The 13044-nt window shown below is 41.7% G+C and overlaps 1 protein-coding gene across 1 annotated transcript in view; it reads left to right on the top strand.

Annotated features, from left to right (window-relative positions):
- Window positions 1–13044, top strand: part of RALYL (RALY RNA binding protein like) — a 1518143-nt gene that overhangs the window by 290927 nt on the left and 1214172 nt on the right. The window contains exon 8 of the mRNA XM_074318489.2: window positions 1059–1117. The gene's annotated coding sequence lies outside the window, so the exon portion shown is untranslated. The remainder of the gene's footprint in view (window positions 1–1058; window positions 1118–13044) is intronic.

Here is a 13044-nt window from a genome sequence, read left to right as displayed (position 1 = left end):
AAACACAGACATGAATTGTACTTGATGAATTCTTAGGATAAATTCATTTTGAATCTGTATTCATCAAAACCCAAGAGTTTTGGCCAGGAGAGTGCTGGCACCGGAGATGGAAGCAAGGGGGCCTGCGACTGTGGTAGTGCAGTGCGGCTGAGTGGAATGGACCCCTGGGCGGCACCCGGTCACACAACACACAGCTGAAGGGGTTGAAAGTGGAGGTACACACCGCTTGTGCTCTGCTTACCAACCTGACACAGAGGCAGGGTCTCATCAGCACAGACTCAGACAGACCTTTTATATTTTAATAGGTCTACTGCGGGAGTTGTCTGTTTTTAACTCTCACAATGATAGCCTTTCAGCGGCAGTGGCCCCAGGGCTAGCTGTCAGCAGCTGTGTCCAAAGAGACGCAGTGAAACTCACCTGCATTTTTTATTGGATCCAGACTGATGCAGGGCTGGGGCAGTTTGTGAGGCAGAGGCACTTGAATTCAGGTGGATTTAGAATTAATTCTTGGAGTTTCGTGTGGGTTGAAGAAACTAATTCCAGTTGGCAGCTGGATATTCCTGGATAGAGTTAAGATCAGTCTCTTAGTGAAAGTAACGAGCAGGAATTACTTTGAGGATTGGAAACCAAAATTGCTAAGAGTTTTAGGGCAAGACAGGGCACCAGTCTCAGCAGGAATGATGGGTGAGTGTAGTCTGAGGCCAGCAGGTGTGTCATGGCTCCATCTGCAGTTACTCAGACTGGGCGTGCTGAGGTGGCCAGTTGCTTGTCTTAAATGAGATATGAAAAAGTGGGTAAATATTAAAGCTTAAACAAAAATTGTCTGTGCCAATAGCCTTTCATTTATGCTCCAACACTTCCTCAAGGGTATGAGTTTCCTCTCCCTAAATATTAGTACCACTAATAATTGTTTATTAAAATATTAAAATATTAGCCCATATAGACTTATAATACTCCCATGTCCCAAGGGCTATTAAGTGCATTATATATTTTTATTTCATTTAACCCTGGAACATCTCTATGAGGTGAATGATATTTTTTCCTGTTTTCTAATTTAGGAAGCAGACTAGACCAAGAGATGTTAAGTCGCTGACACAGATACACAGAAGTGGCAAAGGTGAGATGAACCCAAGACTTACATTTCTTAAATGTTGTCTGTTACACTAAGCTACTTCTTCTCTATGGTTAGAAATATTTTGGTGAAAAGGTTAAGACCCACTAAGTGTGCAAAAGTTTCTTCAGTGATTCTACAATTGTACAAATTATAACTATTAGCTACTACAGCATAACAGGAGGCATGATACATCAAGAACATATAATTCATTTATGTAAATGTATCTAACAATATAGTTTGGAAATGTATCAAATAAAAACTTGTCAAGTTTTAAGCAGAAAAGGTCAAATCCATGTATAAAGCAAAAACTTAAAGAATTGCAAGCAAAAACGTACCACATCTGTCAGAAATATATGCATCAAGCTGTGTTTATCTGTTTTCAATTGTGATTCCATTGCCAGAGATTTGGATTAAATACATCTAAGCTGGAACTAAGTATCTGTAGTTTTCAAAAGGTCATTAGTACGCACATCCTTCCTGGCTTGGGTAGCACTGTTCTGTGACTTGTCTTTCAGAGCCCACGTGCTTAAACGTGCTTAGTACCTGACCAGGTAACCACAGCAATCTCTGGGGATCTCACGGGGCTGAGCAGTGAAAATAATGGTACGACATTAAGATGGTGTCTGCAGTCCTTTCTGTTGGTTTGTGTTTCAAAAAATGTAGACACGTACATGTACGATGAAGACTTTGATTTCATTGGACTCTCTCAGAGATTGCAAATTTAACCTTATACCGTTCAAAGGTTGATGTTTTGTTGTTGATTGTGGCGTGCCAATGGTATTGAGCAATGAAGAGGAAGTATAATGAATGCACAAAACGGCAGCTTCAGGTTGTTACTAGTGTGCTGGGATCAACAGACCAGAGCCCGTTTTCTAACAGGACACTTTCTACTAAGTTGTAAAAGCTCCCCTTTTGTAAAAACAGAAATAATGCCACCTATTTGCAGGATCGGGGGGAGAATGTGTATAAACCACTGGCTTAGAGTAGACTGTAAAACAAATGTCATTTCTCCTCCAGAAATACATAATCTAGTTAGGGAGCCAAAGCTATAGAAACAGAAAATAATTATAATGCAGTGTAGTCAGGGGTCAGGGAAGACATCTCAGTGTGGGTTCTGCCAGCTAGTCCTTCCTGCACCCCAGGTTTTCTCATTTACCCAGGGGAGATCGTCAAAAGAGGTGGACTTCAACAGTAGGTTTTCCCGCTGTTTCTATGGCAACCAAATGAAAACAATTGCAACACTTCACTTCAGTCCTTAATGCAATTTACTCAGAACATTTGCTGAGCACCCACTGTGTGCAGATAAATGTCCTGGAAGGTTATGGCAACAAGACATTTTATTGTCATCAGTGGAAACTGCAAGAAGAAAATAACTTTCTCTGCAAATGTATTCTCTGCAATTTAAAAAAAAACAAAACAATCTGCCTCGTTTTTACACATTAGGATTTCTAGATTTACCTTGAGCTGTAAATGGTTCTTTGCAAACTTATGCACAGATAAAGTTACCAAGAAAAGAGAAGAATTTGTCCTCTCTGTTGAAAATGATTTGAGTTGGTTGAGACAACTGTTGAATGCTATTCTAATAGTAGCAGATTTCTCTCTAGAATTTTCTACTGGGAATATAGATATACCTATTTACCCCCTAGTACAAATATAGCAAAAGGTATTTCCCAATGCTTTGCTTTTATTTTCTTTTTAAGCTCCTAGGAGAGTGAGCTTAAGCGGGAAGCAGGTCATGAAATAATGTTAAGTAGTAAATCAGTCATGGTGACCTTTCTCATAAAAGCAAGTTATAAAATAACCAGCTGAAGAATGTCAGATAAAGAATCTAAAACATCTTTCTTTGAACTTCTTGTAGCTGTGTGTGGCCAGTCCACTCCCGTCTACAACAAATACCAGGTGTCTCCCTCTAACCTTCATCTCTATTCAGAATTCTTGTGAATAACGGTTCTGCCTTTAGTCCCATTTCCCTCTCTGTAATCCGCCATTTTCCAGAGCAACTTGCCACTGAGGTTTATTTCACTTAGATTGATTTTACGTGTATAATACCATGCTCTTTCATGCACATGCCTAACCTAACCTGAGCAGGAGAGGAATTAGAGAAACATGGTGGCATCGCGTGCTTATTTAAACTGTGTGCATACTTGCCTTTATTCCATTTTGAATACCGTTTTTTCTTACTACACAATAAGCAGAAGTTCCTCATATGAAAAATAGAAAATACTGTGAACAAAATAAGAATATTAAACTTCTCCATAATACAATACCCTTGGGCCTCATTTATTAACGTTATTAGATGCATACGTTTTTTTTGCTTTTATTTTCTTAAAAAGTGAGATTGCACTTCTTACATAATTTATATTTTCTCTTTATATTTACTGATACATCACTGATCATCTCTGCACCTTCGGTTATGAACTGGATTGTGTCCCCCCTAAGTGCCTGTGTTGAAGTCTCCCCCCAGTGTTACTATATTCGGAAATAGGGTCTTTAAAGGCGGTAATTAAGGTTAAAAGAGGGCCTACGGGTGGGGCTCTGATCCCGTAGGCTTATTGTCCTCTCAGGAAGAGGAAGCGGCACCAGAGAACTCTCTCTGTGCCCACAGAGAAAAGGTCATGTGACTCACAGCTAGAAGGGTCCTCTGCAAAGCCCAGGAGACAGTTCTCCCCCGAAACCAACCCTGCTGGCACCTTGATATTCAAGCCTCCAGAACTGTGAGAAAATACATTTGTGTTGTTTAAGCCCCCAGCCTGTGGTACCTTATTATGGCAGCCTTAGCAGCTAATACGTACGATAACAAATGTGTTTCTAAAGTGACATTCTAATCATGACATCAGACCTTCTGTATATCATAGTTTATTTTTACTTTCTTATGATAGGATATTTCATTTTACCTAAATATATTTAAAATGTAATATTTACTTTCATAGAAAAATTCTGAATGTAAAGCAATGAACATTTCTAAATACTTTTGATCCAAATTCCTGCATTGGTCCAATTTATACTTCTGTAAGCTATGCAAGCGTGTGACGGTTTCACAATACCTCCACAAGCAAAGGCATTATCATTTTTAAAAATCTCGGTAAATCTGGTAGCCAGAATTTGACATCTAATTTATTTTTGGCTTATTTTGATTTTTTTTGATTTGTGGTGAATTGATCTTTCTATTACCCTTTTTATGTTTCTACTTTGTGACTTGTCTTTATAGGTATTTTTTTTAATTACATGGAAAATTTGCTTACAATCAACCGTTTTTCTATTGCAAGAAAACTATGTGCAGAGTCTAGAGGTTGCTGTGAATGACCTTTCCTTTCGTGACACGAGAAGCATGTTGACCTGTGATGAGTGTGGCCCCGAGTGGGATGGAGCGTAACAGTGGGAAATATTTCGTTTCTACGTCATCATTTCCTCACGTGTTGTTTCTTCTAGTTGCCGCTGCTCATAACGTGTTCACTTCCTCTCCTACTTTCTTAAGTGGTGGTATTTCCCAGGGCAAGCGCCTCATTTTGCACACACATTAGTCCATATCCTGTCTCCATTTGTGGACAGACATTCCACATCTGTAACTTCTTCTGATGTCCATCTGAACCCAATTTGTCTCTTCTGATTTCTCTCGAACAATGACCTCACCACCCACTCGGGTTCTTATACCGACAACGCGGTATAATGTTCACTTGTTTACATTCTTCAATTTGTAACATCTAATGAGCCAATATTTGATTATTTCAACCACCCTTTGTGGATATGCTGCACGATACCAGACAGTGTTCTGGACTCTTGGGTACAGCAGGAAACAAAACAAACTAAGTCTTTGCTTTTGCAGAGCTCATTTCTAATGGGCATATGTATTAGTCAGGCTCCAGTCAGAACACAGACATTAGCACAGAGAATTTCAGTGAAAGAATTATTAACACGTTGCAGGCAAATAACTATAGAGGGTCAAAGAGAGCCCTGGAGAACACAAGAATAGCAGGTATGGAAAGCAGCCGCCACTTGTAGAGCTGCGAGCATTTCACAGTTTGGAATGAGGTGCAGTGGCAGAGCCCTTCACCCTCTAACCTGGACCTTCTTCAGAGCCTTATCTCGCTCTGGTCCCAGGAGAATCTGAGCACCATACGGATGATTTTGTAGATGTGTTTAAGTTACACACTCGGTAGGGTGTACGTTTTATCTAAATTTCAAAAACACTGCCAAGCTTTGTGGCTCTTCCCCTGCCCCTGTGGTCAATATGCCAAGTTCAGACATGTGTGTTTCACCTTGCAGGGGAATCGTGACTTGCCCTAGGTCACTGAACCCTAGGACCATCACTGAAGTGGCAGGCTCTGAATTTGGGAGGCTTCTCCCACACTCCAGCATTAACAAAGCCAATACGCTATGTTCTAGTCGCCTGAATATCGGCCCCTGCCAGCACAATGCTACAGTGCAGTGTGGCCGTGTAGTGTCTGCAGACTCTAAGGTGGTGGCGGTCTCTGTGGGTGACACTGTGGGAGGGACCAGGAGCATCCACGTGGCTCTGAGCCTACACTGTGACGGTGTTCCATTGGCCCTGCCAGGTAAAAGCCAGCTGCTTCTGGACGCTCTCGTAGACAAGTGTAGAGAAAAGTCCATCAGCCAGGTCAGCAGCTGCGCAGCAACTGCCAGTGTCCCTATGATCTGCTCCAGGAAAGACACTGCATTTGAAATAGTGGCCTCTGCTGGAGTCGTTGCCTGGTTGAGTTCACTGTACTGCACAGATGCTTGCCAAGCTGCATCTTCCTTCTCAGAAGCCACCGTTTGGTGAGAGGACAATGTGACTTGGCCCTGAGCCGTAGTCTGTAGACCTGCTTTCTGGGCTGTTCATCTATTTTGCTCTGATCACTGCTGCCCTCAGTGGGTGATGTGCCCCTTTGTCTTTGATTGTTAAATGCTGCCACCCAGCTTGTGCCGTGCAGAACTCGTAATATCTGTTGGAATGAGAGAGATTACCTCAATGATGGATGGTGTTCTAATAACCATACTTGGCTTATAAAGGAGAATAACTACCAAGGATAGTGGTGTATTTCTCCCTGCCCTAGTGGAAGGAGCATCCCTTGTGCTTCTGTGAAGGATGCATTCGGGTGAGTGTGTGGGTTACGTATGATAAATGCATGCCAGCATTCCTATGCCCTTAAGACTTTCATCTTATAGGATGTCATTCCTGTGTCCTTAAGATTTTGGATGCCCTTATCACATCATTTCTGCGAGTCTGGGAATAGTAACCTCATGTACTGTATGCTATAAGTGAGTTCAAGTTTTCATCAGCCAACCCAGGAAGCTGGTAGTGCCACCCTCAGCTCCACAACATAGGCCCTTTAATAGGAACCGCCAGTGAGTGCCCAGTATCGATGAGATTTATTATGATCTCTACCTGAGAAATCAGAGGACGGAAAACTCAGCTCTCCAGTTTTCACACTGTGACTTTAGCTGAGAATGAAACCATGAGCTGGGCATTTTCGTTCTGCAAGTGTTCCAGTGAAGGTACTATGTCGTATTTGTGGTCACTTCCATGACAATCAAGTGCAGCAGCCACTTGAGTCCCAAGACACTTGCTTCTGTTGGCACATTATCACAACCAGTGACGGGGGCGGTTTCATTGATTATGACCCCCTCGCACGCCATGGTTTATGAGAACCCCATTTTCCACTGGGAAGGATCTGGGACTTGAGCTCCAAACCAAGAGCACAACCAGACCAACACTAAAAGCCCACCTTTGAGAGTCTGTCTCTTGGAATCACTCTCAGTACCAATTCTGTCCAGTCAGGAGACAGCAAGAGCACTACTAATTGGAACAGAAAAATTTAATATAAAGGCTACAAGAAAACTGAATGAAGACAAAGACTTCACTCCAAAAGGAGGATTACAACTAAAGAGTAAAGAAAACTGTGTTAGTTTTCTACTGTTGCTGCAACAAATTAATATAAACGTAATGACCTAAAACAACAAAAATGTACTGTTACAGTTCAGTTTGTCAGAAGTGTGACCTGGGTTTCACTGAGTGGAGAATCCATTTCCTTATCTTCTCAAGCTCCTAGAGGCCACTTACACTCTTTGCTTAATGACTGCCTTCCTTACCCTTCAAAGCCAGCCCTGGTTTCATCCTTTTCTTGTTGCATTTTTCTGGCCCTTCTTCCATCATCATCTCTTTCTCTGACTATAGCTGGGAAAGCTTCTCCATTGTCAAGGACTCGTGAAATTAGATAGGACATACCCGGATTGTCCAGGATAATCAATCTCTCATCTCAAAATCCGTACGCTTAATCACATCTGTAAACCTCCCTTTCAATGCAAGGCAGCATATTCACTGGTTCCAGGGATTGTGGATGGCCATCTCTGAGGGGATGTTTCTCTCCTGCCACAAGAGCTCTATAAAGAATCCAAGGCTACCGTATGTCGGGAGTGGCTGCTACCTCTGCGGCTGAGGCAGGATACTCAGAGTGGAGTAGACTCGGAGACGGGGCTCCTCCAAGGCTGACCTTCAGCCGCATTAATGGAGGTCAGACTGTATTGATGGAAATGGGTGGAAAGTTCCAAACACTGAGGTTTTTCTTTGCCTAGTGGGCAAAATGAAACCTAAACACACATGAGTGAATAAATAACTTTAAACAGTATTTATGTGATGACTTAAAACAGAAGTATGTTGTGATAAAATGTTATTGGAGAGGTGACTAATTTAGATTTGTTGGTCAAGAAGAAATGTCTCCTAAAAAGTCTCCTTAGCAGATACTTCATTGGTTAAGAAGTGAGCCTTGCAAAGATCTGTAGGCAGATAAACGGGAAACTGCCTCTCCCCGTGGTAGGAGAAAATATGTGTAGCTCCTTTGTGAGTCTCTCCGAAGGGCACAGGTGTGCATCTTGGTGAGCGAGGGGAGGAGTGAGGGATGTCATGCTGGAGAGATAGACAGCGGTCGGGACCTTCGGTCTCTGGGACCCGGAGACAGTGATTAAGGATTTCAGTTGTCATCAAAGTAAGATGAGAAGTAACTGAAATGCACAGGTCTTGGCAAGGTACTCACGTGACTTGACCTATATTTCAAAAAGTACTCTTGTTACTGTGTGGAAAATAGGTAGCGTCCTATCGATTCATCTGTCTGCCCTGTGAAATGTGACTGTCGTGGGTCAGGACGGGGCCATGACAGACTTTTTCTTTAGCATCCGACACATGACTTGAAACTCGGTAGATGCTTTGTGAAGTCACTTGAATAAATAAGTGAGTGATTAGTGAATAACAAATAAGTAAACGAAACAGTTTCTTAATAGGGAGTTGTAGAGAGTGAGAAAGGAGTGCCGAGTAATAGCCAAATGGGTGGTGCACTCTTCTGGACCACTGGTCTCCGTGGTGGTGCCAGCAGGGAGAGTGACTCAGGTGGCAGGCAGGCTGTGCCCTGCTGCCCAGTCGGACCACTGAGAGGGAGCACCGTGTGCCTTTCCCCCAAAGACTTAGACCGGAACACGCGTGAACCCCAGCATCCTGTGGTCCTCAGGCACTTCTCTGAACCTTGTGATCCTCATGAGTTCATTAGAAGCACTGAGAATTTCGGCTGCAAACGGGGAGAGAAATGTAGGCAGTGCTAACAATGAGAAGAGTCGTGTACTCAGCATTTGCAACCATCACCCATATTCCAACTCTTGGAACCCAGATAATTGGCGTGATCCTCACAAGTCAGATTCATGCTGAGATATTTTGATGGACAAGAAGGAGTCACACTTACGAAAAACATAACTTTAAACTAGGGAAACGTGATGGGTCTCCAATCAGTTTAATCATAGAGTATGACCTGTGTCTTAAGGTAAATAGTGTAGATATGGGATGGCTAAGAAATACCAACAGTAAAATAAATGTTCTGTGCACTTGGAATTATTACTGGGAAATGACGTTGTACCTCGGTTCTTCTCTTCTTGAAGGAAATAATTCAATCAAGAGACAGTTTTTGTACAGCACAGAACAGCAAGAAGTTTATTAGTCAAAGTAGTGCACTCCGAGATACGGAGCGGGCTGACCCAAGAGAGGGAAGCAGTCCTGCCTCACATTGTGTGAGGGCCTTTATTTCTGTGGGCAGAATTGCGTCCCCCTCTCCCTTCTCTTATCTCTCCTTCTTCCCCTGAGCTGCCTAGTCCTCTGGCATTTAGCAGTGCATTTCTGTGATTCAGGGGCCTGTGTAAACACACCCCCTTGATTTAGGGACATGTGTGAGCACATCTCTTAGGGGTATGTGTAAGCCTGGAATTCTGCTGGTCAGCTGCCAGGGGTCTTAACGCAAGCAGGAGCTGCAGCAAGGGGCTTCCCAACTGGGGCTAAGTCTGTCTTTCTCCTGCTCATTTCTATCTATCTACTCACTGTATCAAAACTGAAGACCGATTTCATGTGTGAATGCTTTGCTCTCTAGTCAACATTAAACTGATAACAAGTACACTTGTGTTCTCTGACAGTGTTTTCCTTTTAGCTGATAAGTATATGCCTGGTGTTTGTCAAAGTCTTTATCCAAAGCTTAACATATTGAAATACTCAACTATGCACCTCTAACACAGAATCATGTGTCTAACAGAACCTCAACACCTACTCCTTAATCTGAGTTGAACTGCACTTACTAAGTACATTTGCAAGAATGTGTTTTTCCTGTGATGACAGTAAATAAAGGAAACTACAGGTGCGTAACCACGCTAAAATAATCTTCCCCCAAATTCAAATGGTTCCATATTTATTACTCGAAAATACAGCTAGCCACACATATTCCAGAGCAAGTATAACAGTGCTCTCGGAAACTACAGGCTATCCAGAACACAGCCTTTCCTGGTTCTTTACAAAAATAGATATTAATGGAATACAATAGTTGTTAATGGGCCATTGAACAACAGGATAGAACGGAAGCTGGACTGGGGTGACACATGCCAATTAGCGAGTTTATAAAGTGGTTGTCAGGTGAGGCACTGGTTGTTCCAGACACTGGTTGTTCCAGACACTGGTTGTTCCAGACAGCAGTAAAAGAGGGCTCACCTCTGAAATAGCCCACACCTGAATTTCTGCCTGGCATGGGATTGCATATTGGTTGATCGACTTATAATTAGCATGATATATGGCGGGAAACTTTTCCATGTAAAAAAAAAATTAAAACGATACTGATCATAATTATCTTACTAGAATTTGACTGGAAAAACTAAATGTATTTCCCAAGTGAAGAATAAAACACAACCCAACCCTTCGGGAGGGTGAAAGAATTCTCAGAGCATGTCAAACTCTAAATTTAATGAAGCAATAAAAAATTCACAGAGAAGAGCCAGATATTTGCATATGAACTGTGACCAATGATTCACTCTGAAAACAACAAGAAGGTAAATTTATAGTTCAGCTCAGGGTCTGCATAGTGTGGTTTAAATGAATCAAACAATACACAATAAATTTCACGGACAGTTAAGTTTTAGTTCTGGTGGTGTAAATCCCAGGTGGGCTCCCATTACGGAGAGATATATTGTTGGGATGATAAAAACAGTGAAGTCAAAAAGTCTTATCCTGCTTTAAGCATCTGAGCTTCACAAGAAAGAGAAACTCAGCTGGGGGGATAAAGAGTGGCTATAGGAACAGAAAAGAACTAATCCCCGTCCCCAAAATAAAAGGAAGAATCAAAGTTAAGCCACCTGTGTGACCTGTCTGAACAATCCCGGGGTGAAATGAATCAATTCAACTTCCAATTTGTCTAGAAATGGGTCTAGAAAAATAAAAAAGGATTGGTGGGGGAGGGGAATGGGGGGAGAGAGCCTGTTGGGTAGTTGTTTGATCAGGCTCAACTGGGCTCCATCAGATGAGAAAAACCAAACAGCTCTACTGTGTGTTGGTGGGACATTTATGGATTTTGATTCTGCTGGAATGCACGTGTTCATTTTGGCTAGTGATGGAGTCAGACGGACCATGTCGCCTAACACATTTAATCTGCATTCATCAAACATTCAACTTTACTTCCTTCATTGATCTGAAGAGTTAGACATTCAGAATTCATTAAGAAAGTTTAGCAAGTAAACAAAATAATTGGAAGCACAGATACACTTGGTATGGTTAAAGACTCAGGTCCATTTTCAAAGCATAAATAAGCCTGCATGCAACAATTTAATAGAAAAACAGTATAAAACTATTTTAATATTAAGTTTTACCTATACGGTTTATGATCCCCCTTGTTCTCCATTCTCCTGGGGGGGGGGGGGGTAACATTTCAGTATAAAATTTGCATGTCTCTAAATCTTCTGAATGTAGTAAAATGTTACCTTTTAGTAAATCTGCATTTCAAAAGCTGTTAATTGGGAAATAGCCCATGACAACAATTCCATGTGTTCTTCTCTGTTATTAAAAGTTACAGTGAGGTATTGTTAAGAAATTTCTCGTCATTATTTCTAGTAAGGTTTTTATCCAAAGGTGCACTTTCATGGAAAAAAAAATCTGTTTCAGACTTTCCTCAAGATCTATGCACTCCTAAGTGTACAGAGGGCATATCTAGAGGGCCAAAACCATTTTTATATAAATTTTATGGTTATTTAAAGCAGAAAGGCAAGAGGAAAAACAAGGCGGAAATAGTTCTGAATAGCTGTCCATCCTGATCACGTGTCCGTAGAGGAGAGGGGCTTTCGGGCTCTCCGCCCATGTGCTCCTCAGCGTTCTCGGGGCCTCTCCCTACACACTTACTCGAAGTAGCTTATAGTTCTTCAGTTACATGTAACCATTCAAGGAATGATCACGAAGGAAAAGTATCAAGATGGTGGCAAAGCTGTACATATGTATTCTGCAGTGGTTGACTTTTACTGTTCAGTTAATTTGGTGGGGAAAATACCGGTGGTGGGGGTATTGGCCCTGGGTTTGTCTGCAGATGAATATAAGGAGTAAGGAGATCTGCAATCCGGTTCCAGCGATGCCACTGTCTGTTCCACATACGGGACAAAGCATACAGAGGTAAGCTTCAGTTGCCTTATCTATAAAGTGAAGATGTAAAATACAACACAATACCTTAGGTGCCCAAAGCAAACACTAGTATTTAATTCTTATTAATAACATTATTTTATGCACTTGCAATAATTGATGAATAGCAGATATAGTGATTGACTGAAGTATAACGCATGTTACTAGATATCACAGAGCAGGCGTGCATCCTCATATCAACTATTTTGGGACAAATGGAAATAACTATTATTGGAAAGAAGAAAAAAATTATTTCATTTGCTGGAACTTGTATTTACACAATTTTGTGGTGAGATGAGGTGTTCAGGGTGCATGTCAATCTATGGACCGTGATGGGTCTTTCTCTAATTGATGACTGCATTCATTAGAAGAGCTTTTGCAAACTATTTGCCTGAACAGCAGGATTGCTCATGCTTAAGCTTAATGAACTAACCGACAAATGGTAAGATTATTAATGAGATGCTTATCCAAGCATCTTTCCTGGCTCGTCCACAGGAGCTTTAGAAGACCTTACTGAATTGGCTCAGTTTCTTGTCTGTGTGTCTTTACCTGTCAAGAGCATCACGTGCAGGATGTAAAGCAAACGTGATTAGCATGCATAGGTTTTTATATTTGTTCACATTAAAAGCATGATGGAAACCAGTACAGTACAGTAAGTCGCAACACTGTGACTTAACTCCAGTTGCTGGCTTCTTCCCCCAAAGTAAGCTCTGAGAAAGGAGCTACTCTGTGAACTGATGCAGTGCATGCTGATGGGTCTTAGCTGGGGTGAGTTTGGGACGAAGTTTCAGCCTCGCCCCTGCCTCTTTTCTCTCATTCCTTTGCACTGAGCATGCCCACACTTCATTACCCAGTTGTAATAGCACAGCTGGATAGAATTGATTGAGATGAATTTAACTTTAAGTGCTGAAAACTAAAATTACACCTTTTCAGGTATCTAGAGACATTTATTTAAATGATTGTGTAGTGTATCTCA

Source organism: Rhinolophus sinicus, chromosome 7 (genome assembly GCF_057876585.1).
Source record: "Rhinolophus sinicus isolate RSI-liver-muscle chromosome 7, RSI-T2T, whole genome shotgun sequence".
NCBI lineage: Eukaryota > Metazoa > Chordata > Mammalia > Chiroptera > Rhinolophidae > Rhinolophus > Rhinolophus sinicus.
The sequence above is the reverse complement of the archived record's forward strand: the minus strand, read 5'-3'. Positions and strand labels throughout refer to the sequence as shown.